Raw genomic sequence first — 22,759 nt, 5'->3', positions numbered from 1 at the left:
TGGCGTCAAGGAGTACTACATCCGCCGGCAACGTTGGTTCTAGGACATGCATAACCGCAGAGAGCGTCCGCAAATTATGGGAGGTGGAGCGAGCAGGCACAAAACCAGACTGATCCGGCAATACCATAACCGGGAGTAGTAGCTGCAATCTGGTCGCCAGAACTTTAGCTAAAATTGTAACATCTGTATTGATTAAAGACAGCGGTCGGTAGGAGTCACACCGATCCGACGGCTTGCCAGGCTTGAGAAGTGTAACCACCAGCGCCTCGCGTAGCGTTGGAGGTAGGCATTGAGTCTCGTAGGCTTCCTCATAAACTTGCTGCAAATAAGGGGCTAGTATGTCGATATAAGTTTTATAGAATTCCGCTGGCAAGCCATCCGTGCCAGCTGATTTACCATTAGGAAGGGATGCAATAGCGTCTCTTATTTATCCTACGGTGATGGGGTGCAATAAGAATTCCTGTTGTCCCAGAGAGAGCCATACTAGTGCTATATCATCTAAGTATTGTTGCAGCTCAGATACATCCGCAACTGGGCGATCGGCATACATGTCCGTGTAGTAATTGGCGAATGCTTGCAGGATATTGGAAGTGTCATGGTAAGTGACATCATCAACTGTGATTGAACTGACCGTGTATGCTCCACCTCTAGGTTCCATAATACGGGCAGCTAGTGCTCTGCCAGGTCTACCACCCTCCCCATAATATCTGGCCTTGCTTCTCCGGGACATATGACGTATCTCTTGGGCAGCCACCTCGTTATATTCTGCAACTTTTTCTTTAATTAGTGTAAGCACAGATGGGTCAGTGAACTTTCATACCGTTGTTCCAAACCCTTCAATTCACGCTCCAGTGTAGCCATGGTGTCCCTGAGTGATCTAAGAATCCCCACTTGGAGACCAATACAGACCCCGCTTATAGTCACCTTAAAGGCCTCCCATAGCATCCTCACAGTGTCAACCGATCCATTATTGTGTATAAAGTAATCAGTAATGGCCTCCCGAACACCCTCACAAAACACCAAATCCAGCAAGGAGGAGGGCTGGAGCCACCACTGAAAAAGGGGGGGGGGGAAGGGGGGATGTGAGCCGGCAGGGCCATACGAAGATGTACAGGGGAGTGATCTGACAGTGTTCTGGGCAGGTGTTCAATACGTACTGTTATGTTATGTTATGTTAAAATGGTTTTTATAGAGCGCACGGCTACTCAAAAAGAGTGTCCCAGCGCTTTTATTTGAGGTAGGCTGCAGTAAACTAACATAACACATCAAGAGAAAAGATGTCATAGACAGAAGGAAAACAACAAACTAAAAAAGACCTACTGGGTAAACAACCAGGTTTTGAGGTCCTTTCTGAAGTATGCAGTAATTTGCGTCACGGGTCAGCAACCAGAAATCTATACGGGACCAGGCATGCCGGGCATACGAGTGACAGGTACCCTCCTTTTTACAAGCATGGCGCAGCCGCCAGACATCCACAAGCCCCAGTGTCAGCATACCGTCCTACAGCGTAGACGCTGCCCTCTTGGGAGGCAAGTCTGTCATAGACATTCTGTCCATGGAGGGGTCCAGAGTCACGTTGAAATCGCCCCCGCACATAACTGTGGAAGGGGGTCATTTATAAAGCTTCCCCCATAGGGTGTCGTAAAAGGCGGGGTCATCAATATTAGGACCATACACATTAACTAACACCAAAGATTTACCATATATAGTCCCCTGAACTATTATATACCTCCCACCATCATCCTCTTCCACAACAAGTGGTACAAAGGGGGTACATTTTTTAATCAGAATCATAACCCCTCGTGCATAAGAGGAGTAGGAGGCCGCTAGCTTTACCCCGGCCCATCTCATAGCCATGTTAGAAGCCGCCTGCTTCGAGATGCGTCTCCTGTAGGAGAGCAATTCGGATATGGTGACGATCCAGATAAGAAAGGACCTGGCACACCTATTTCGGATTATTGAGCCCCCGTACATTCCAGCTAAGCCAAGATATCGCCGTGTCACTAGAGTCAGTCATACCCCATCCGTAAAGTGCATATACCTGTCATTATGTCTGTAAAGTTCCACCCTTTCTACCATACCATGACCACAGCGGGTTGCCAAAGTACAATCCAGAACAGAGTGATCCACAACAACCCAACCCAACCACTCCAGCAGGGGAAACCTGCTGTGACACTCCCATGTGGAACATAAAACCAAGAGCCCCAGAACTCGGTGCATATCTAACAGATCATACATGGAGCATCTCCAGTCATAAACCATTGCAACCCAGACACAAAAATGTGCCAGAACAGAGGAATTAACTTTGTGGGGAGTTCCCATTTAGAGAGGCGCTAGCGGCCACTGGCACCCTGTGGGGAACAGGGTGGGCCAAGACGTAAGATAATAAGCTAATCACATTATGTCACGTAAGCAATAAGGCGGCTCCTTACATTAGAGCAATAAAGAAGGCCCTCAAGCCTCTGGAAATGGATCCATTGATCGTAACAGGACAATCAGCAAAGACAATATTAATTAAGAGAAACAAGGCGTTTACAATAGGACACAGTGATATAGATAAAATGCGGATCTGAATAGTGAAGGTGTCCCAAGCTAACAGGTAGAGACAGCCAAACCAATAACAATTGCAGCAGAGATACAGTAACCAATACAAAAGGATATTGAGCTCATCAGATCAGCCATCAGAGTCCGAGTCTCCCACTTTTTCTCGTCTCGGAGAGCGCCGTTCGAGCTGCTGAATGTATTGCAGTGCCTCCTTAGGTGTCGCGAAAATGCGGGCCTTTCCATCATGCTGAATACGCAGGCGGGCAGGGTAGAGCATTGCATATTGGATGCGCAGTGATTGCAGTTTTTTCTTCACAGCATGGAATTCTCTGTGCGCCTGCTGTACCGCCACTGTAACGTCTGGGAACAACTCCGCCGTCATTCCCTGATAATTCAGGCTGCCCTTCTCCCTTGCCAGATGTAGCGCAGTGTCCCGATCACGATAGTTTAGTAGTCGGGCTATTATAGGACGGGGTGGCACCCCTGGAACAGGCCGGGCACCTATGGAGCGATGAGCGCTTTCAACAATGAGCACTTTCGAAAAGTGTTCCGCACCTAACAGGGAGGTGAGTAGCGTCTCTACGTATAGCTCCATGGGCCCAGTGTAGGTCGACTCCGAAATGCCAGTTATTCAAAGGTTGTTCCTTCGGGACCGGGCCGCAATATCCTCGTTTTTAGCCCTGATGACATCTAACAGCTTTTCCATGCTGGCACAGGAGGTACTGACTGCCTCCACCCGATCTTAAGCAGTGGAGCTGCGTGGTTCTGCCTCAGCCAGCTGCGCGCCATGCTTATCCAATTTAGATGCCATTGTGTCCATGCGCAGGTTCAAATTGTCGATTTTTACATCAATAGTGTGGAGGCTTCCTGCATGGACATCATCAAGCACTCCAGCTTAGCACCAGAACCCTGATCAAGGTCTGTTTCAGTGTCCGATGCATTAGGGGTATGAGATTTAGAGTTTTTCTTGCCTTCAAAATTTAGTTTGCCTTGTTGCTTATCTGTGCGCCCCATGGCTGGTCAAGAGGGCTGCCAAGTGTACCCAGGAAGAACAGGCGCCACAAGATAATCCCCACAAGCAGTAACCAACTACCTGCAGTCAAACCACCGTCCCTGATCAACCAGACCAGAACCACTTAGCCGTGTAGTATGATACCAGGGAGGTTAAATAGTGTGATAGACAGTATATTGGCACCAACAGGGCTTAGCCGCACATAGCAAAAGCCAGACCCCCACAAGTGAGGTCCCTCAATGCCACATCAGACTGTCAGCAGCTCAATACCCACAGCACATGGCAGACGTAGGAGAGTGCACACTGTGGCACTTAAACAAACAAATAAAGGCACCCTGTTAGACTCCCACTGCACAGAGACAATCAGCCCACAAGTGCAGAGTCTAGGAAATTCAAATGTCTGCAGGCGCGCTCAGCATTAATTAACACAGCCCCACATAATAGGCCCTGCAACAGGGACACTGGACGGAGCGTGCAGGGAGGCGCTAGTGGGCAGAGGCAGCGCACCGTAGTTCTTCAACGCCAGCCAGGGAGCAGATGTCAATGCGGCCTCAATCGCGTGGTACAGATGGCTCCAGCGGTGTCGGCCGCAGGTCCCAGGCCGCCACAACAGGGGGCGCGGCGACGCTCAACAATGAGGCTGCAGCAGAACAGGCTCACTGGGCCCCGCGGGACTCTCCACCTCACCTCAGCTTGATGTAAGACGGCGGGGGCAGCAGCCGCGGCCGGCGGGGTATGGCGCAGCTGCCTCCAGGATCCACAGAGGCCTGCCAAATGCCGTCACAGCACCCCCACCTCCCGCAGAGATCACAGACAGGGATAATCGGGCGCCGAGCCGCAGGGAAGAGAACCCACCGCCACACCTCAAGGCCGCACTCCGAGCAGCTCACAGCATCGCAAGGGCCAGCAGCCAGGTCACAGCCACGTAGCTCCACAGGAGACACCTCGCCCTCCGGCCATCGATCCGCCACCAACTCCACCAGATCAGCAACAGCACAGCAGGTAGGCCAATAAGGAATGCAGAGCTAGGCCGCCATGTTACGCCGGAGCCAGATGAGGTGCATATATGCAATCACAGGGCAGTAAGCACCAGCTAAAGCACAGCAAAGTGATCCGCAGGCAGTGAGGGGTGCAAATCTGTGCAGTAGAGTCCAGGATGTCGAGGATTAGACAGGATTATAGTCGGATCGAAGTCCCGGCCAGCAGAGCAGCACTAAAGTGCGGCCATCTTGCTCCGGACTCTCTAGCACCCCCCGGAAATTAAGCAATACTTGATAAAGAAAATTGCAAGTGGAAACTAAGCAAGTGGCAATAGCTGCGGAGCAAGAGATTGCGCTAGAGTCCAAGGATACACATCATAAGTGTCTCCTCATTTTAGACAGGAGGTTTCCAGAAAACTGGTTCACCACATTCCTATTCCGTTGTTCCATTTTTCCTCAAGTCTTGTCCCTTGTGTAGGGGTATAGAAATGGTGGTGGAGAGTTCTAAAAGGTGGGAGCTTCAACACAATTGAGAGGTGCAACATAATCCCCACCACCCCTTACGGACACTTCTTGCGACCAGCCTGCATGCTAGTTCACCCCCTGTACAGCCTTATGAGACTTTCCAAGATGGTAATTTAAACCACGTCAAAGTCCTCTAAGTCTAATTCCTTTCAATTAGAACTGGTGTCTTCCTCTAAGATTTCAAAGGGAACCCCTGGGGTGAGTGGTGCAGTAGTATTACATGCTCTCTTTCTGTCTATGAGAGAAAACCATGCCCAGGTTTGCCAGAGAAAGGCAGCTGAACACCTTCTGAAGGTTTCTCCTCGCCCTCCTTTCTATTCCAGGAGAAGGCTGTTTCCTCTCAAATAGGCCTACTGATCAGGGAAAAGCTTTGATTTGCTGTTTGCTCACAGAGTAATTCACTTGGTCCAGAAGAGTAGTTCAAAACCTGGATATTATTAAGCCTGATTCATTCAAATATTGTCAGTTTTAAAATACAAACTATGATACATATAGGCCAAAACTGTTGCCCAATATACATTTCAAGCCAGGAAAATGTTGTCAAAGTCACTTCAGTGCTTTACCAACTTGCATTTTCAACTGGTGGTTCCAACTCCAGTCCATTTTAACAGAGGCTTACTGTGAGTGAGACTCCATCAGGAAGACTTAAAGCAGAGGTGCTCAAACTAGGAAGTCAAAAAGAAGAAAACTGGAATAGGGGTCGGGAGGAGGGTTATGGGTCAAAATCCACTTGTCCACACACATTATTCAGACCGTAAAACTATTTTCTATTAACTGAGCCGCACAATGCCAACATTTGCTCTGAAATCATCTCTGCTGCGGATTTTATTGACTGTATGTTTCTGAATGAAAGCATAATTGTTAAGATAAACCGTGACCTGTTGACATCAAAATTTCGCAGTTCCAAAACCCAAAAGCAACACTTGGGTTACCTGGAATATCCCTTTCCAGCACGTGGGGAGGGGGCAGAAAATAAAATATAAATTCTAGCTATGAAGAAATAGGTTGGGTGGCTGGAGTGTCACTACTCTGGGGTTGGATCTTTGCTCTGTCAGAGACAGAGTTACCTAACGTTTGCCTTACAGTATCTGTAGACAATTCTATGGAAAAAAACTGACAGTTCTACCCCAGAATACGTTACTCAGATTTCTGCTAAAAAAATTCTAAACATATGAAAATCTCAACTAAATACATCTAAAAAGAAAATCATTCTTTTGAATCCGGCGATATTTGGAAAGAATGAAAAATCATTGACTTCAGTCAGCTACACATATACTAAGAATAAATCCAAGTGAGCTCCCATGACTCCCCAATGTAGAAGACAACATCAGTACTCTGCTTTCGGTTGAGTTTGCAAACTGTATTTACTAAATAAGCTATGACCACAGAAAAAGAGGGTAAAGGACACCCACATCTGTCAAGGAGTGAAGGGCCTTGAGGGAAAGCAGCAAACATGTTGGCACTGTACAATAAAATGTTATTTATTATGCACTATTCGTACATAAATCTTGTGTAACAGAATGATGGCAACTATTACCATCATCTCAGCAGTCATAATCTAAAACAAAGTTGCAAGAGAGTGGATTATTCGGGATTCCACCACAAGAAATAAGGTCACAAACTTGTAGAGGGAAAACACAGTTTCAATATTTGAAACCTGCTGAACCACGCTGTAGCTATGGCACAGAACAGACATCTTTCACTTAGGAAAATGTGCAAAACATTAAGCAGTAACAAAACAATTAAAAAGACAAAAACAAACACAATAAAAATCCTACAAGTAATTTAGAAATAAGAGAAACATTTATTTAATAAAATGACACGAAAAAGACAAAGATTTGATGAGGGGAACTGGAGATATTAATTTTGTATGGCAAAAAGTGCAGAGAAAAAGTAAAGAGCGACTTAGTCATCATTGTTTGTGGTTCACCGGTTCCAGGGTGTGTTTTTAATTCAACCACAATCAAGCACAAGTTGGATACGCCAAGCTGGTTTGTCCCGGTTAAAGATTTTGTTCTCTAACTTATCTGAAATGGAAGACAAAATCCTACAGCAGGGCAAGTTTGAAGGCTGTATCTGCGGAAGTCCTTTAGAAGACAGGCAGCTGCTGGGCGAAGTCTTGCTGAAGCCATTGGTTTTGGCAGGAGAAACCACTAGCAGGAGAAGTTCATATTTCACGCCCGCCAAAGGTTTCTCTTAGTGGGGATACTTTCCTCGCCTTCACCTTGTCAAGATTTCTACCATCAGACTGAGTTTATTGTGGAGCTTAAAATCCTCCAGCAGGACAAGCCTGGAGATGCAGCTGGCAAAGTCCTCTAAAAACCGGACACTGCTGACGAGTTGTCCTGCTGAAGCTCCGTAGCTCTTGGAGAACCAACACTTTTCTATACCTTAACTTTTCAGAGTTCCATGAGTAGCTCCTCTTGTTCACTTCCAGGATCCTAGGACCTTAGGGTCAGCACTTACTGGCTAGGACTTTCCTGAGCAGGGGCCACTTACAGAGTCCAGTCCAATTTCAGTGGCTACTTGTCAGTTGGGCACTTCAGGAAAAAGGCCTCTTGCAGCTTTTTGTGTCCCAGTAGTCATACAGGAGATCAGCCAACTAACCCTTGTAATCCACTTCTTATTCCTGGGTACTAGTGGAAGCAGGTTGAGCCCTTCAGGTTACCACAGGACCTTGATACCTGGAAGAGAAACGTATTTCGTACCGGCCGATCAGACCTTGGCGATCCAGGGTGAAATCATTTCTCACCATGCCCCGAATTAGGAAAACACTCTACAGAGGGAGAGCTTTCTCTTACCGGGCCCCCTACTACTGGAATCAACTACCCTTCCACTTATGGAAGTGCACGGACCACCAACATTTCAGAAAGCTTCTCAAAACGGAGCTATTCCGATAGTAGTGCTGTTGGCTATGGTTCACTGCAGCGCTAAGATACTCCTTCCGGGGTGATTCATTCACATTATAAATTAAATTAACATAACATAGGTCTCAAACAGCTGGTCCAGTTGTCAACTGTTCTTCTGCATGTCAATAAGTTTTCATATGATCTATGGGTGTGATGTGCCAAAGGTTTGTAGGTTTCACTAGCCAGTGAGCAGAGGTGACTCCTGGACACTCCCTAACCAATAAGAAAAATGTTTCCAAGGTAACTCTTTCCACTTATGTAGCACAGCCTGTAGCCGTTCAGCAAACCTAGCTCACAATGCATTATTCTGAGGAAAATCCAATATAGCTGAATTTTCCTGTTCTTGAAAAAAGCTTGTGTGCCAGCAAAGGGGCTATTTAGGGAGCAGTCCCCTCCCTCCAGCTAAGCCTAAACTGGCTCTGAGACTAGCTTCCCCTCCCACTAAGATGGTGTTGAAAAGGCTTCTCTTCCCCAGTTCTTTATACTTAAATATGAATGGGCAGGCCTCACCCTGTCCCTTTCAAGTTAATGAAGATCCTCAACTCTCCCCAGCTATCCTTCCCAAGCTGATATCTATCCGCTACCTCACATCCAGGTCTTCCAGTGAAAAGATCTAAGCAGTTGTTCTTGCTCTGGCAGCACTCTTCACATCTCATTAAGGGGAAGCACTGACAGGGCCATCTGCCAGAAGGCTAATGCTAAAAAGCCTACTGGCCAATCAATTGTATTTTAATAAACATTACAAATAGTGGTTTAATCGCCTCTGCAGCTTATCATACTCCAAAGTTAGCAGGCTTAAGATTTTAGTCTGAGCTTTGTTTTTGTTTTTTTTCATAAAACAGCTACAGTCGTTCATAGTGAACATTTCTTTTACGGGTTAGTTACTGTAGGTACATGCCAACATTACAATTTTCTATGTGCCACTTTTTAATACCAGGCCTTCTACCTGGCAGGTTACAAGCCCTACTTAGAGGTGACCTAGTTACATTTTAAAAGCAGGGTTATTGCCTGTCAAAAAGAGTTATTTTGACAGGTTCGTATACAGGTTTAAAAGCTGCAGAAATCAGGTTCCACAGGTAAGACTGAAGCCTTGTTTTCTTTGTCAGCCTTGTGGTTGGCACAACATTTGCTACAATTGACAGATGACAACTTCTAAATACAATTGGTACATTCCCTGCAACATATACTATGGCCTTACTGCAAAGTTAAATAAGCCAGTTAGGGATTACATTTTTACCATGTTTTAGAGGTCAGAGCACATACACGGGGGTCTGGACAGCAGTGACCCAGTGAGCAGAGTTAAAAAATTAGCAATACCAGTCAGCACAAAATAGGGGTGACCACGCACAAAGAGGCACTCTCTCATAAAGGTAAATAATATAAATATCTCAAATATTTTACATAATGCATCCCTACTTCATTCATCAGTCTACTCCCTATCTAATGCCAATGTATATATGATCAACCTCATAGTTATTGTACTGGCTGTCACATTAATGGAATACCCTAACTTTATATGCCAAGCCATGTAAATATCCCCGAATACCTTAAAAAGTCAATGCTTCTGCAGTGGAATAGCACGTAGGCATTTCCCCTTAGCAATCAATCATCATGTCTGCCCCACCCAGATCCTGGGTTCTCTTTAAACCTTCTCTTCCAAGATTCTCCATGGAGAGGGGAGAGGGAACTATCGCATAGATTCGTGTATCATTGTTTCGGAACACTATTGGTACCTCCTGTTGTACAAGTATTCAAAAGACTGGCAAATGCTGCCACAGATTTCAGAGAACGGAACGTTTTGAGTTTTCTCTGTTGTTGTTAGCTCAAATAATGTCAACTGGTAGCTCTGAAAATAATATAATAATCCCAGGCACGTACCGTTACCATTTAGAAGATTCGTTTTCTAGCCACTAGGCCTGACGAACACACATACACAACCACTCAAATACTCTAAGAGTAAGTGCTCTCATGTTGGCATAATATCAGACCTGACTTGTAGGTAAAATGTACTTATTACCAGAAGCGCTTTACAACACACATCACACAATGCCCACAAACAAGTAATGTTCACTACCCCATAGAGGAAAGGTCACTATAAAATGAAAGGTCCTCTCACTAAAACCTGTGACTGTGTTACAAGTTCACAATCCCTGCAGGTCACAAAAACTGAAAATAGTTAACACAAATGCACAGTTACAAAACAAAGATTAAGGTCACTTCTTGATTCAGCTACAATGCAGGCGTACCAGATATTGGACTTCTGCATGCATGCAAATCAGAGAAGGAGGACAAAAAACAGGGGGACAGGGAGAGTATAATTGACTGGGAGTGAGTGTAATTGACAGGGTGGGTGAGGCCCACTCAGGTCAACTGCACCTGTAGGAGTAGACTCTTGAGGTAGCTCTCGATTTGATTTGATTTTGTGATTTATTGAGCGCTCGAATGCCCGAGGGCGTCTTGGCTCTCCTCCCAGCTCTATTGAGAGGTACAGTGGGCAGACTCTTTGGGTAGCGTACCTGTTCCTTCTCAACAAGCAGAACATTCCCGTCCCTGGGCCCTCCCCTATCTGTAAATGCCTTCAGCATAATCCATTTGATATCACTCTCATTTGTGTGCCCTGAGATGTGGAGACCCTCCGTTGGTCTACCCACATTAGTCTCGTAAGGGTAGCTCTCTCTTGCCCTTCTACACAGGCCCCAGTTAGTGGCATCCTTCCTAGGTCTTGAAATGCATTAGCTGCATGGAGTTAAAGTTCCTTCTGGCATCCACCTATGTGTTAAGTACAGACGTTTTGAGTAACTGTGATGGGTTTGGATTGGGTACAGGAAGTAGTGGCGCTCTAGCATGTATGTTTAGAAGTTTAAGATCATAGCTCCTGAGTCCACGGTGCAAACAGGTCAGGGGGAACAAACCCAGAAGAGAAACAACCCCTGCAAGTGTGTGGGTCAAGACCCACACAACACATATAAGCCAAAGTCCTGTGCACAAGTATTGAGAGTTGTTAGGTTTCGGTGTCAAAACCAAGTGTATTCAACAATGTTCATAGGAAAAGTAACGGAGGTCAACATCCAGGGTTTCATGTGGAAAAGATTTATATTTCAATTTGATCAGTACAAGAGAAACAAACCAGCCGACACGTTTCGTCACACCGTGAAACAGATGTGACTCTTCAGGGCTGTCAGTTTGAAAGAGAGTTCGACAAATCGCGAAAACCAGTGTGAATCCCACCCGGTCGCGGAATTACCAGGATTACGTGACGCGATCGGCACACATTACTACGGGAGCTTAGGTCTCCTTTAGCATTTGGATGTACCCATCCTTTTGCCTTCTTGTCTATGCACCAGACGCACCAGGGATTCCTGATTCGTTTCCCTTTTGTTATTTTGAACCCTCAACCAGGCCGCGACCGGGTGGGATTCACACCAGTTTTTGCGATTTGTCGAACTTTCTTTCAAACTGACAGCCCTGAAGAGTCACATCTGTTTCACGGTGTGACGAAACACGTATCGGCTGGTTTGTTTCTCTTGTACTGATCAAATTGAAATATACATTTTTTCCACATGAAACCCTGGATGTTGACCTCCGTTACTTTTCCTATGAACATTGTTGAATACACTTGGTTTTGACACCGAAACTGAACAACTCTCAATATGTGCGCACAGGACTTTGACTTATGTGTTAAGTACAGAAACCTGTGGCAGATGGTGACCATTCAATATTTTTTCTCATAGATGAATAACTTCCTTTGGTAGAGTGTGACACAGTGGTTTACCAAGGTTCCCTCTTCCATGGAGCCTCACTTGCAGGAAGTAGTACGGTAAGGTACGTCCACCTGTTTATCACAATATAATCTGAGAATGCGTGTGGAATTGCTTTGCATGTATGTACAATGTATACATGCACGGTATATCGCATCAGTCATTGTATAATGCAGTATTTATATAGTATGACACAATCACATAATGTCCCTTGGTTCTGCTGTTTTCAAGTAACAACTGAATGAAAAAATCCGATTCAATATAGCCAATTCATATCCGGTTGCTTTTGTCACTTTTTTATTCATGCACCACTACTCCCATACACAAATGAAATGAGTAGCTCAAATGAGATTCATAGCTTGGTGTAGGACGGGCGAGGCAAAACACCAATGACCCCATGTGGGGGACAATGAGTTGGCTGAAACTTGTTAGACCTATGGACGGGAGAATCAACAAACACCCTTAATGTCCTCGCGTACTTCAAGTTTTTATCGTAGGTCACCTACAAGTGTTTTTCATAGCACTTTTTCCGTCATTAGGGAACAGATTTTTCTACAAACTATCTCAAAGAATTGCTCCCAGAGGGTGACGAGCAAACCTTCAATCAATCAATCAGGATTTGTAAAGCATGGCTATTCACCCATGTATCCAGACCTTTTGCCGAAACATGCCACTCCAGCTGGAGAGGGTCTTCCATCCTAAGAAAAATATTATAGCTCTGATATGGGACACTTTGCTGGAATGATTTAAGGCACAATTAGACGACTCTGATGACAGGCAAATAATAGCATATTCCTCAACTCTTAAGCTTTGACGTTTTACATTTCCGGCAATATATGAAGAATGTGTTAACAACTGACTACATAAGTATATACTGTGATAAGGCACTTCATACTTCTCGAACGATAAATCACATGTTTTTTTGGGGGGGGGCAGACTACCTTGGTGTTAGGGTTGAGGAGGGGTAAGAAGTTGGGTGGGAAAAGGTTACTGTTTTACTGTTTATACTTACCATTGCATTGTACGCGGACTACAACGTGTTGATGTACACACTACACTCGTCTTCTCAATGGCATTATAATACATGCATCTCTTCTGGATATGCCACAATCTAAAATATATCCTGTAACTCAATGCAATCGTTATGTTTGTAAAATGTAATAAAATACATTTGGAAAACATATAATACTGATATTTCCATGAGAGAATATTACTGGGTCTACAATGAATCATTCTCCTTCGTATTCTCCATTGCTGCAAGGTGCACTGTGGCTCTGCTTTGTTGTTGTATCTATTTCTAAGATATACATCATGGCCCTATTCAATTCCTCTCTGTCCCTCCTTAGTTATTCAACACTAAAAGAAGTCCCTTGAGAGCGCATGAGGAGTTCCTCACCTTCTGGGGCCACGCAAACTGTTGCTAAAAATTAATACAATGGAGGGAACCTCAGGATGAATGGAAACAGGACAGGGATGCAGCCTCTGCATTGATGGTCCTGGACCGTCAGCCATAAATCAGACATTCCCCTAATGTGTGCACACATACATCTCTGAATGTGAATTTCAATGTAGGTATTACTTAGGTTATGTCCATGCAAATCGATTTCAAACCTAATTCATTGTTTCTATTCTCCTTGTTTCAATGAGGGATGCGGCCAAACTGTCAAATCTGAAAAATCGAAAAATAACGAAAAGGGCTGAATTGAAGTGTTGCGATGCAGGGCATTAATGGCTTAAACTCCCCAACTTATAGTTCCTCCCTTGAGCCTTCATGTCGACACTTTCCCATTATCGTCACACCAGACAAAGTTCAACTTGACTGGGGCACTGAGGGTTGCAGAGGATCACCGGCACCGCACGATGCCATAGGCCATCACTTCGCTGGGAGTGAAAGTGTCAATCATTAGCGACAGCTGCTGTAACTGAAGGAGCTTAGAAGAACAATGCCCTACCTCCCATACCACTCTGTAGATAGAGGGCATCAGTAGAACAGACTGTCAGAAATACAAAATCATGCTCCACAAAAGGACCTCCGGTCTTGAGGGTAAAGAGTTCAAGTGCAGAAGAGACAACAGGCCAAGAGTCAGGTAGGATGACAAGGGCTAAGAGAAACTAATACTTGTGAGAAGGATAACGTAGCTAAGAGGAGGCATCGGGAAAAGGAGAGTGTAGGAAGGTGGATATCTGACTATGGTTACCCCCAACTTTTTGCCTAGTGTTTTGCTGGTTTTTGACTTAGTTGGCTGTGGGATCCTGCTATTCAGGACCCCAGGCTTCCTGCTCTCTCTGTTAAAATGGACTCCATGTACCTTAGGTGCATTTACCAATTGGTACTGGGCCACCTTATCAGTCCCTGTACACAGGGCATAGGTGTACCCAGGGCCTACCAGGGGCTGAAGCATGTATTATGCCACCCCTGGCTGGCCATCTAAATCTGACACAACTGGCTGCATGACAGCTGGGGCAAGGTGGTGTAAACACCCTTTGCTGTAGATATAGTATACCTATATCTAACCCTAAAATGGACACATATATTCCTATCAGTCACTCCTATAGAAGGCCTTATCAATCCTGAAGGCAGAGTGCTGGGAATTATGTGAGATGGTGCTCTGGCATGAGCTGAGCCCATTTGCAGCTTGCGGAACCAAGTCCTAATAGCTGTTCCATGATACCGCTATACCATATACTCTTAAGTGCATTATCAACCTCGCGGTTAAATGCCAACTCTGGTATAACGTTATCAAAACATGTCGAGTAAGGTGTCATACGATTTGGAATACTACCCCCTCGCCAATTGTGGCGACGGGGGTAGCATTCCACCCTTCTAGAGGGACACGACATGTATGTAACTGTGAACCCCGGTTAAAGTTAACTCGAGCCTCAGCATCACAAAATGGATGCTGCCACCACAGACACAAGTCTGACCTCCTGCTGCTGGGAGTCCTTCCAGCGAGGATGGCCTGGACAAAGGGTTTCCTGCCTTGGGAGGTGCTAGCACCACCCCAGACAGGATTTTGTGTATTGAGGTAGGGAGGCCTGAAAGGAATGAGACATGCCTGGGGCACACAAGGTGCCCTGTGCATACACCGGTTCAAACCAGTTGCTGGGGCATTCCTGCCCCAGCTCTGGCGGGAAACCGGACAAAGGATAGGGGGTGTAGCCACCCCCTTCCTGGTCCCACCCAGGGGAGGGACCTAGTCAGTAGTGCAGCCCCCTTTAGGAGAATAAAGGTAGGAGCTGGTCCCATTCCAAATTAGATTATCCTGAACTATTCAACAAGAAGAAACTCTGGACTTCGACGTTCTGCTCCACAGAAGACTGAAGAATCTCCCTTGTGGACAAGGAGTGTCCACCCTGCAACTGCAGGCACCATCAAGCGTCCAGCGGCTTCACTTTGTCGTCTTCCCTCGAGGATCCAGACTTCAGAGCCCGACGAGACCCGGATTCCCAGACCTCTCCGACCTCTACCTACATCTGCAGCAAAGCTGAGACCCGTGGGTGCGACGAGACACGTGGGACCGGCCATCTTGAACGAACCTGCACTTCGCTTCCAGCACGACTGCCGAGGTAAACTCGACCAAGTGCTTTGGGGACTGAGAAGCCCCAGCCCCGAGCAGCCCCTGCACCGAAGATCAGCCCTCCAGCATCCACGAGATCTGCGTGGGGCCCTTCTGCTTGGTTCCTGCTCGACGCGTTGTCTGGTCACTTGCCGGCTGGCTAGTGGCCTCCTAGACGACGACCCTTTGAATTTTCACTGCTGATCTGGTTGCTCCAGATTGGCCCTTGCTCCCTTTCAAAAGAGGGGCACCCCGGACTCTCCTAGTCCGCACCAGACGCTTTCTTCACTCACCGCGTGGGTTGCCTTTGCCAAGGCCTGTTGAGTCCAATGCCGGATTCGACACCGCCGACAGCGAGAGCCTGCGTGGGACAGCTCGTGCCTCCATCCTGGTCGTCGAAGACACCTCCTGGTCCACGTGGCTGCAGAGTCAAGCGTCCACTCTTCACCTGATCGCGACGACGACATCTGGTTCCTTCCTGGTTCCACTCCAGTCACTGGCTAGTGACTGTGAACATTGTCCCCTCTGCTTTCAGGTCTCCTTCTTCAACAATCCACCCTTGGATTGCACCGGACATCTTCCTCCTGGTCGCCTGCAGCATCTTTTCTTTCAGGCTCCATTGACTTCAACGCGAGAACCCGACGCACTTTGACACCTATGCACCCGCAGCCCGTGGGTGAGGTAACACGAGCATTTCGGTGCTCAAGGGTAGTTTAACTGTCCTAGTGTCGAGTTCCACAGTCGTTTTAGTCCTACCTAGTCAGGATTGTCCGTACTCACCTTTTTCTTGAACTGTACTGTCCATAGACGTTGTTACGCATCTCGCGTGTGAGTTCACACTCTGCACACGCGTTCCGTGGGCCTCCTATTACTTACCTGAAGTTAGTATAGCGTGGTCCCATCGATCCTACAGCCTCTGGACAGCTCCATTCCTTTTATCGACTCTCACATTCCACTTACTTAGTATATGGTTTGTCGTGCCCCTAGGGCACTATTGTAAATTTGTTCAACTTGTCGTATTTTTCGTAAGAGATTGTCATGTGCTTAGCCCTTTGACCTCATAAAGAGTTCTGAGGTGTTGTTATTAATAAATATACTGTTTATTTTCATAACAACCTGTGTGGTGTCCTTTCACTTGGTATTCAAGGGGTTATATTGTGGTAAAACATCTGGCTTCACATGCCAAAAGAGTTTAGCCTAAGACTGCTTTGTCCATGCTACCACTAGGATAGCTGGTCTATAAGGTTGACTTACAACCAATCACCATAAGGGTTGTTTGGACTGATACAAGGTGATCACTAGAACTAGTGAGCATCATATATCAGGCCAACTTCTCACATTGGTGTGCAGCGGTTGGGATTTGATCTTGCTGTTGTTTTACCACGTATAATCTTGAAATATCATTTGAAAGATCACATAAGGTACCTAGGTACATATAACAAGCTTAGAAATACTCTGAGTTCTACTGAACCAGCTGTTGTAGTAGAAAGGGCCTAGCACACCCTGACTACAACTCTTAGCAAGGGATCAGTAGGAAAACCCATAGTGTAGGTAGGTGCATCACTTACACCTCACTAGAAGCATGTCTACCCATGGAGAGTCCTCAGAGACTCCCCAAGCGGTTAGTGACCCTCCACAGGTCCTTTCCAGATATGCAGCCCTCAGTTTCCATGAGATGAGACAATTGTGTACCTCCAGGAAATTGAAACAGGGTTCTAAACCTACCACTCCTTTTCTGTTAGGTCTCTTAGAGACATATGATGCTAGAAAGGCTTCTAATACAGATGGGAGCATGCCAGCCTTAGAGGGTACCCTTGGAAATCCAGACTTCCCTGAAACAGAGAATGTAGAAGAGGAGGAGGAAGAAGAGGACACCTCTGGGGATGAGGCAGACAAAGGCCCTGAGTTAGTCAGCAGGCTTACTAGGGCCAACCTAGACCTACATAGGGAAGGATCTGGGGGACCCCCAGTACTGACCCTGAGCAGGCCTAACTTTGGAGTTAGAAGAAATAGGTCTCATTCTAGGGACTCCAATAGATCTGTGCACTCTCATGCATCTGCTCAGAGGAGAATGACTTCTCCCCAGAGGAGAATGACTTCCCCTCAGAGGAGAGAGCATGAAGCAAGGATGAGACAGGCTAATCTGAGGATCCAGAGGGAAGAACTTGCCCTTGCCAAAGAAAAGCTTGCCTTTGCTAGAGAGCAAAAGTTAAGTGGGGTAGTCCCCACTGGTGGCAGCAATATCCCTAGGGATAGAGACGGGAGTTTTGATAATAGACACCTGAGTAAAATAGTGCCCTCCTATAAGACAGGAGATGATATCCACAAGTGGATAACTGCTTTGGAGAGAGCCTGCAAAGTACAGCAGGTGCCCTAGAGTCAGTGGGCAGCTATATTGTGGCTCTCCTTTGAAGATAAAGGTAGAGACAAGCTCCTCACTGTTAGAGATGAGGATGCAAATGATTACCAAGTCTTGAAAACTGCTCTGATTGATGGGTTTGGCTTAACCACCGAACAGTACAGGTTGATGTTCAGGGATACCCAGAAAATTCAGGCTCAAGATTGGACTGACTTTGTTGATTGTGCCACTAAGGCTTTGGAAGGCTGGCTACTGGGAAGTAAGGTTACTGATTTCACAGGATTGTATAATCTAATTATGAGAGAGCAAGTCTTAAATAATTGTCAGAACCAGTTATTACACCAGCACCTGGTAGACTCTGATCTGACCTCTCCACAAGAATTGGGTAAGAGGGCAGACAAATGGGTCAGAACCAGGATTAGGCCTAAGAACCAAGGTGGTGACCAAAAGAAGGAATCAACCAAGCCTCAAGAGAAGGGTGGGAATACATCTACAGATCAAACCACAACAGGGCCCCAAAAATCCTCTTAGGGGGGTGGGTCCCAGAATCCATCCAATACCCAGAAGAAACCTTATTGCCAAAACTGCAAACAGGTAGGCCATTGGAAAACTGACAGTAGTTGCCCAAGGGTCAACAACAATAAGGAGAACATACCCCCAAGTAACACTCTCAAGCCTCCTGTTACTACTAGTAGTAATCCCCCAGGTGGTGGGAGTGCCCCCAAGAATTTGGGTGGATTTACTTTGGGAGTTCCTGGGGACTCTGGCCTAACCAGGTCCTCTAACTCAGATTCTCTTGTCTGTGAGACTGGCATGGGGTTTGCCAACTTCACTGATTGTCCCAACACTTTGGGCAAATACAGACAGGAGCCCCTCATCAATGGTCTGAAAATTGAGGCCTATAGAGACACAGGGGCTAGCATCACCAGGGTGACTGAGAGCCTAGTCCCCTCAAGGCAACTTATACCTGGTGCCACATACCAGGTGACAAACATTGATGGAGTGCAGAAAAATCATCCCATGGCAGTGGTAAATCTCAGCTGGGGAGGTGTCACTGGCCCCAAGAGAGTGGCAGTGTCATCAAACTTGCCTGTAGATTGCCTACTGGGGAATGATTTAGAGATCTCAGCCTGGGCTGAGGTAGAACAAGAAACCCATTCTAAAATGGTAAACCTCCATGGAAAGGTTAGTGGGGCTGTGTTGGCCACAGCCCCAGTCCAAGATGTCCTCCCTGAACAGGTTAGGAGGGTTGTGCCAGTCTCAGCCCAATCTCAGACAGATTACTTCCCTGAAAAGGTTAGCAGGGCTGTGATGGTAACAGCCCATACCCAAACTCAGACTGATAATAGTGTTGTGAAGCCTGAAACTATGGATCACTCCACTCAAACAGAGAGCATTGAGGAGGAAGAAAAATCTCCCTCCCACCAGACTTTAGGAAAGGATCAGCCTCCTCAGGGAACTGATCTTACCCCTTGTGAAAAACTGTCCCAGAGGTAGTCAGGCCTAGCCTGGCAGAACCCCTGATGTCAGTGGACCCTTCCAAGGTGGGACCCAGTCTGGAGCAGGTAACCTGCCCCTCTCTACCCTGCCTCAGTCAGCCCAGGGCTGTAGAGGTCAGGGAGGCCAGTGGTGGACCCCAAAGGGCCCCCTGTCCAAAAGAACCCTCCAATCAGCAGATTAAGGGCACTGAAGCTAGTAGTCCTAGCCAAGTGAAAATAAAACAAACTCCTGAGGGATCCCCCTTAAAATTAGTTAGGGACCTCCCACAGATGGACACTGTTGGGCACAGCCAAACCTGGGACCTAAGGGCCCCAAACCTGACCTGTCCCTCCAGTAAGCCAAACAGAGGGACCCAGCCTCCAGCTTTAGGTAGCCAGAGGTTGACCCTGAGAGCATACAGCAACTCAGTCCTGGAAAGAAAGGCATATATGGTGGATAGTGATTGGAGGAAGTTGAGCCCAACATTAGTGGAGCCTCACTTCAGTACTCCATCCCAGCACCAGCCTTTTCCTTTGCCAAAACACACCACAGGTAGAGATTCCCTATGGTGGAGACCCTCAGATACCCTTAGGGTGAGGGATTGCTTAGTGGACCATGAGATAGGGGGTAACCATGCCAGTGCATGCACCTCCTCATATGGCCACTCAGGCAATATAGGCTTACCTGGTCAAGGATAGCCTTATCTCCTTTCGTTTGGGGGGGGGTTATGTAAGAAGGTGGATATCTGACTATGGTTACCCCCAACTTTTTGCCTAGTGTTTTGCTGGTTTTTGACTTAGTTGGCCTGGGATCCTGCTATTCAGGACCCCAGGCTTCCTGCTCTCTCTGTTAAAATGGACTCCATGTACCTTAGGTGCATTTACCAATTGGTACTGGGCCACCTTATCAGTCCCTGTACACAGGGCATAGGTGTTTTTTTTAATTAATGAACTGTGCGATTACTTAAAATCATTACAGTATAAAAAATGCAGTTTGGTTCAAATAAAATACAGTAAAATACAGTAAAATGCCCCCCGCCCCACTCGACCTACACCGGTCAGGGACCATTAGTGCAGCTATGTGGTCTCGATACTGACTATGTTCACTGGTACTATACATTATTAAAAAGAATTAAAGTTTTTAGAGTCAGCACGAGACCTTGCATACTAGAGTCTGGAAGGCGTGTAAAAGTTCGACATCTTCAGTTGCACTGTGGGCTTCATCGGACCCTTAGTCGGCCCCAGTTGGATACCTCTGACTGATGGGACCATTTTCTTTTCAGCGACTCCCTGTGTTATCTGTGGATTGCCAACTTTAGGGCGGCGGGTCACAGGGCTCTTCGGGATGGTATCCTTTAGTTGGTTTTCGAGTGCCATTTTAACTTGATGGGTGAACTTGCCTATCCTGGCTAATAAACATGTTGTGGTTTCAGAGAAGCACCAATCCGAGGCCTCTCTGCAAGTTCTGTGGCCCAAGATGCGTAGTGCCGGACGTAGCAATCGCTGACGGTCACTGGCCATCTTAGTGCAGCAACATAGCAAGTGTAGCCAAGATTCTCTGCGATAGTTGCAAAGTCGGCAGGCAGTGGCTCTGTCCGAGCGTGCCCAACGTGGGTTGAAGTCCGTTATCCTGAGGGCCAAGAGGCGCATAAACAGAATTTTTTGTCTTGCTTCAATTGTTAGTGAGTCTTGTAAGTATGGTTGAGGTTTACCGGGAGTGTAGGACTTGTCCAAGGCCAACGTTAGCGGGTTGGGCCGGAGCGAGGAAAGGTCTAGCTCAAAGGAAATAGACTGGACTTGGCGCTTGACGGCTTTTGCCCAGGCGGAATATGGGATTTCGTGTAAGTGCAGACTCCGCCCCTCGATCTTCAGAAGATCAATTGCTAGTTCCACCTTGGCTTGCCATGGGGAGCCCGCTTCCCCAAAGATGGTTTTTAGCGAGTGCTTCAAGGTGTTGTCGGGCGACTTCAGAACTCTGATGTAGTATTTTAGCAACTCCCCCAATAGTACCAGTTCAGGACGTTTCAGGCCTATTTCCAGTCTCACCCTGTTATTCCGTGCCTGTTTGGGGGCTCGTAGCACCATCTTATATGCTTTCACCTGTGCCGCTTGGACCACTTTCTCAAAAGCCCCTGGATAGGCTATATGGCCGTACGTGATGGCGGGGATCAGTTTAGCCCGGAGTACTGTCAGCATCGGATCTGCAGAGTGACTGGCCAGGCCAAGGCTTAGACGTCTTAGAGATGTAATTATTTTGTCAATTTTTGGTTTAAGCGTCTTCAGATGTTTGAATGCAGTGGCCCTCTCTTATACCCATGTGCCCAGATAGTTGTAGGATGGGGCCGTGGTGATTCGGTGTTCCCCCAGAGACCATGAAGCTTTTGTTTTGTGTGGATGTTTGCCAAAGATTATTATCTTGGTCTTGCTCACGTTAATATGTAGCTTGTTCTCCTTGTTGTACGTGGCAAGACTGTTTAAGGCTCTTTGGAGGCCTACCCTGGTATGGTCCATAATTACAGTGTCATCTGCGTACTGGAGCGTACCCAGTGCCAGCTTCCCCAGTCTGGGCGGTGCTAGGTTGGCATCTTTCAGGGCGTGCCCCATGTCTGCAGTGTACAAGTTGAAAAGCAGGGGGGCCAGAACACACCCCTGCTTTAATCCAGAGTTAGTGGCAATTCTTGTGGTTGCAGATGTGGCGCTTAGTTTCACCTGAACCCAGGTCCCCTCGTAAAGTACTTTTATGGCCTTTAGAAGATCTCTGGGGATCTCTAGGGATCCCCCAAGACTCTAGTTTTGCTCAGAGCCGGCTTCTGTTCACACGGTCGAAGGCCGTTGAATAGTCGATAAAGCAACAGAACAGGGTCAGCTTATTCCGCATGTTGGCCTTCTTAGCGAGGTACGTAAGCGCTATGATGTTGTCCAGCGTAGAACAGTTAGCCCTGAAGCCAGTCCGTGAGGGCGGGAGTATGCCGTTCTTATCCACCCAAGTTTCCAGGTCCTTAAGTAGAAGGCGGGCATAGACCTTAGCTTCAATGTCAAGAAGGGCTATCAGTCTGTAATTAGCCGGGTTAGAGTGGTCACCTTTTTTGTGAATAGGAAAGAGGATTGAGCCTTTCCAGGAAAATGGCAGGGTTGCGGTTGCGAATGCGTGGTTGAATAGAGGAGTAAGTTTGGAAGCGAAGAATGCAGGGTCTTTCTTAAAAACATGTGCAGGGATCCAGTTAGGTCCAGGGGCACCGCCGCCTTGGACCACCCGGTGATGCAGTGAGACATCCGCTTTGGCTCACAGGTGTACAGCCCCTTTGCATACTGTTCCCACACTTTTCCTCCAACACTGTTGACCTTGTGTACGCCTCCTGTTGACAAGCTGTTGATGTAACGCCATAGCTTGCTATTATCTTTACCTTTAATTATGGAAAACACTGTCAGCCAATTCTGTTCGATCCGTTTTCTTTTCAGATCCCAAATGTTCTTTTTGTACTTAGCTCGCAAAACAGCAATGGGGGGCCCCCCTGGCGGGTAGATACCTTTCTTTTTTGCTCTCATTGCCTTGTTAAGTGCCTGCTTAGCCAGCTTAAGACTGTGGGGTTTTTGGTGGCCTGGGATGACATTTTTTTGACCGCTTCTTGATTGGTGA

At 46.8% G+C, this 22,759-nt stretch overlaps 1 protein-coding gene and 1 long non-coding RNA gene across 3 annotated transcripts in view; one reads left to right on the top strand and one right to left on the bottom strand.

Annotated features, from left to right (window-relative positions):
- The window catches only part of PITPNC1 (phosphatidylinositol transfer protein cytoplasmic 1), a 1,067,253-nt gene that overhangs the window by 496,751 nt on the left and 547,743 nt on the right, over window positions 1–22,759 (bottom strand). The gene's annotated exons all lie outside the window — the stretch shown is intronic.
- LOC144770085 (uncharacterized) overlaps window positions 1–22,759 on the top strand; it is a 204,075-nt gene that overhangs the window by 105,522 nt on the left and 75,794 nt on the right. For both annotated transcript variants that reach the window (XR_013598791.1, XR_013598792.1), the window contains one exon: window positions 11,702–11,792. This is a non-coding gene — a long non-coding RNA (uncharacterized LOC144770085). The remainder of the gene's footprint in view (window positions 1–11,701; window positions 11,793–22,759) is intronic.

The sequence above is a fragment of the Lissotriton helveticus genome, chromosome 7, assembly GCF_964261635.1.
Source record: "Lissotriton helveticus chromosome 7, aLisHel1.1, whole genome shotgun sequence".
NCBI classification, from domain to species: Eukaryota; Metazoa; Chordata; class Amphibia; order Caudata; family Salamandridae; genus Lissotriton; species Lissotriton helveticus.
The sequence above is the reverse complement of the archived record's forward strand: the minus strand, read 5'-3'. Positions and strand labels throughout refer to the sequence as shown.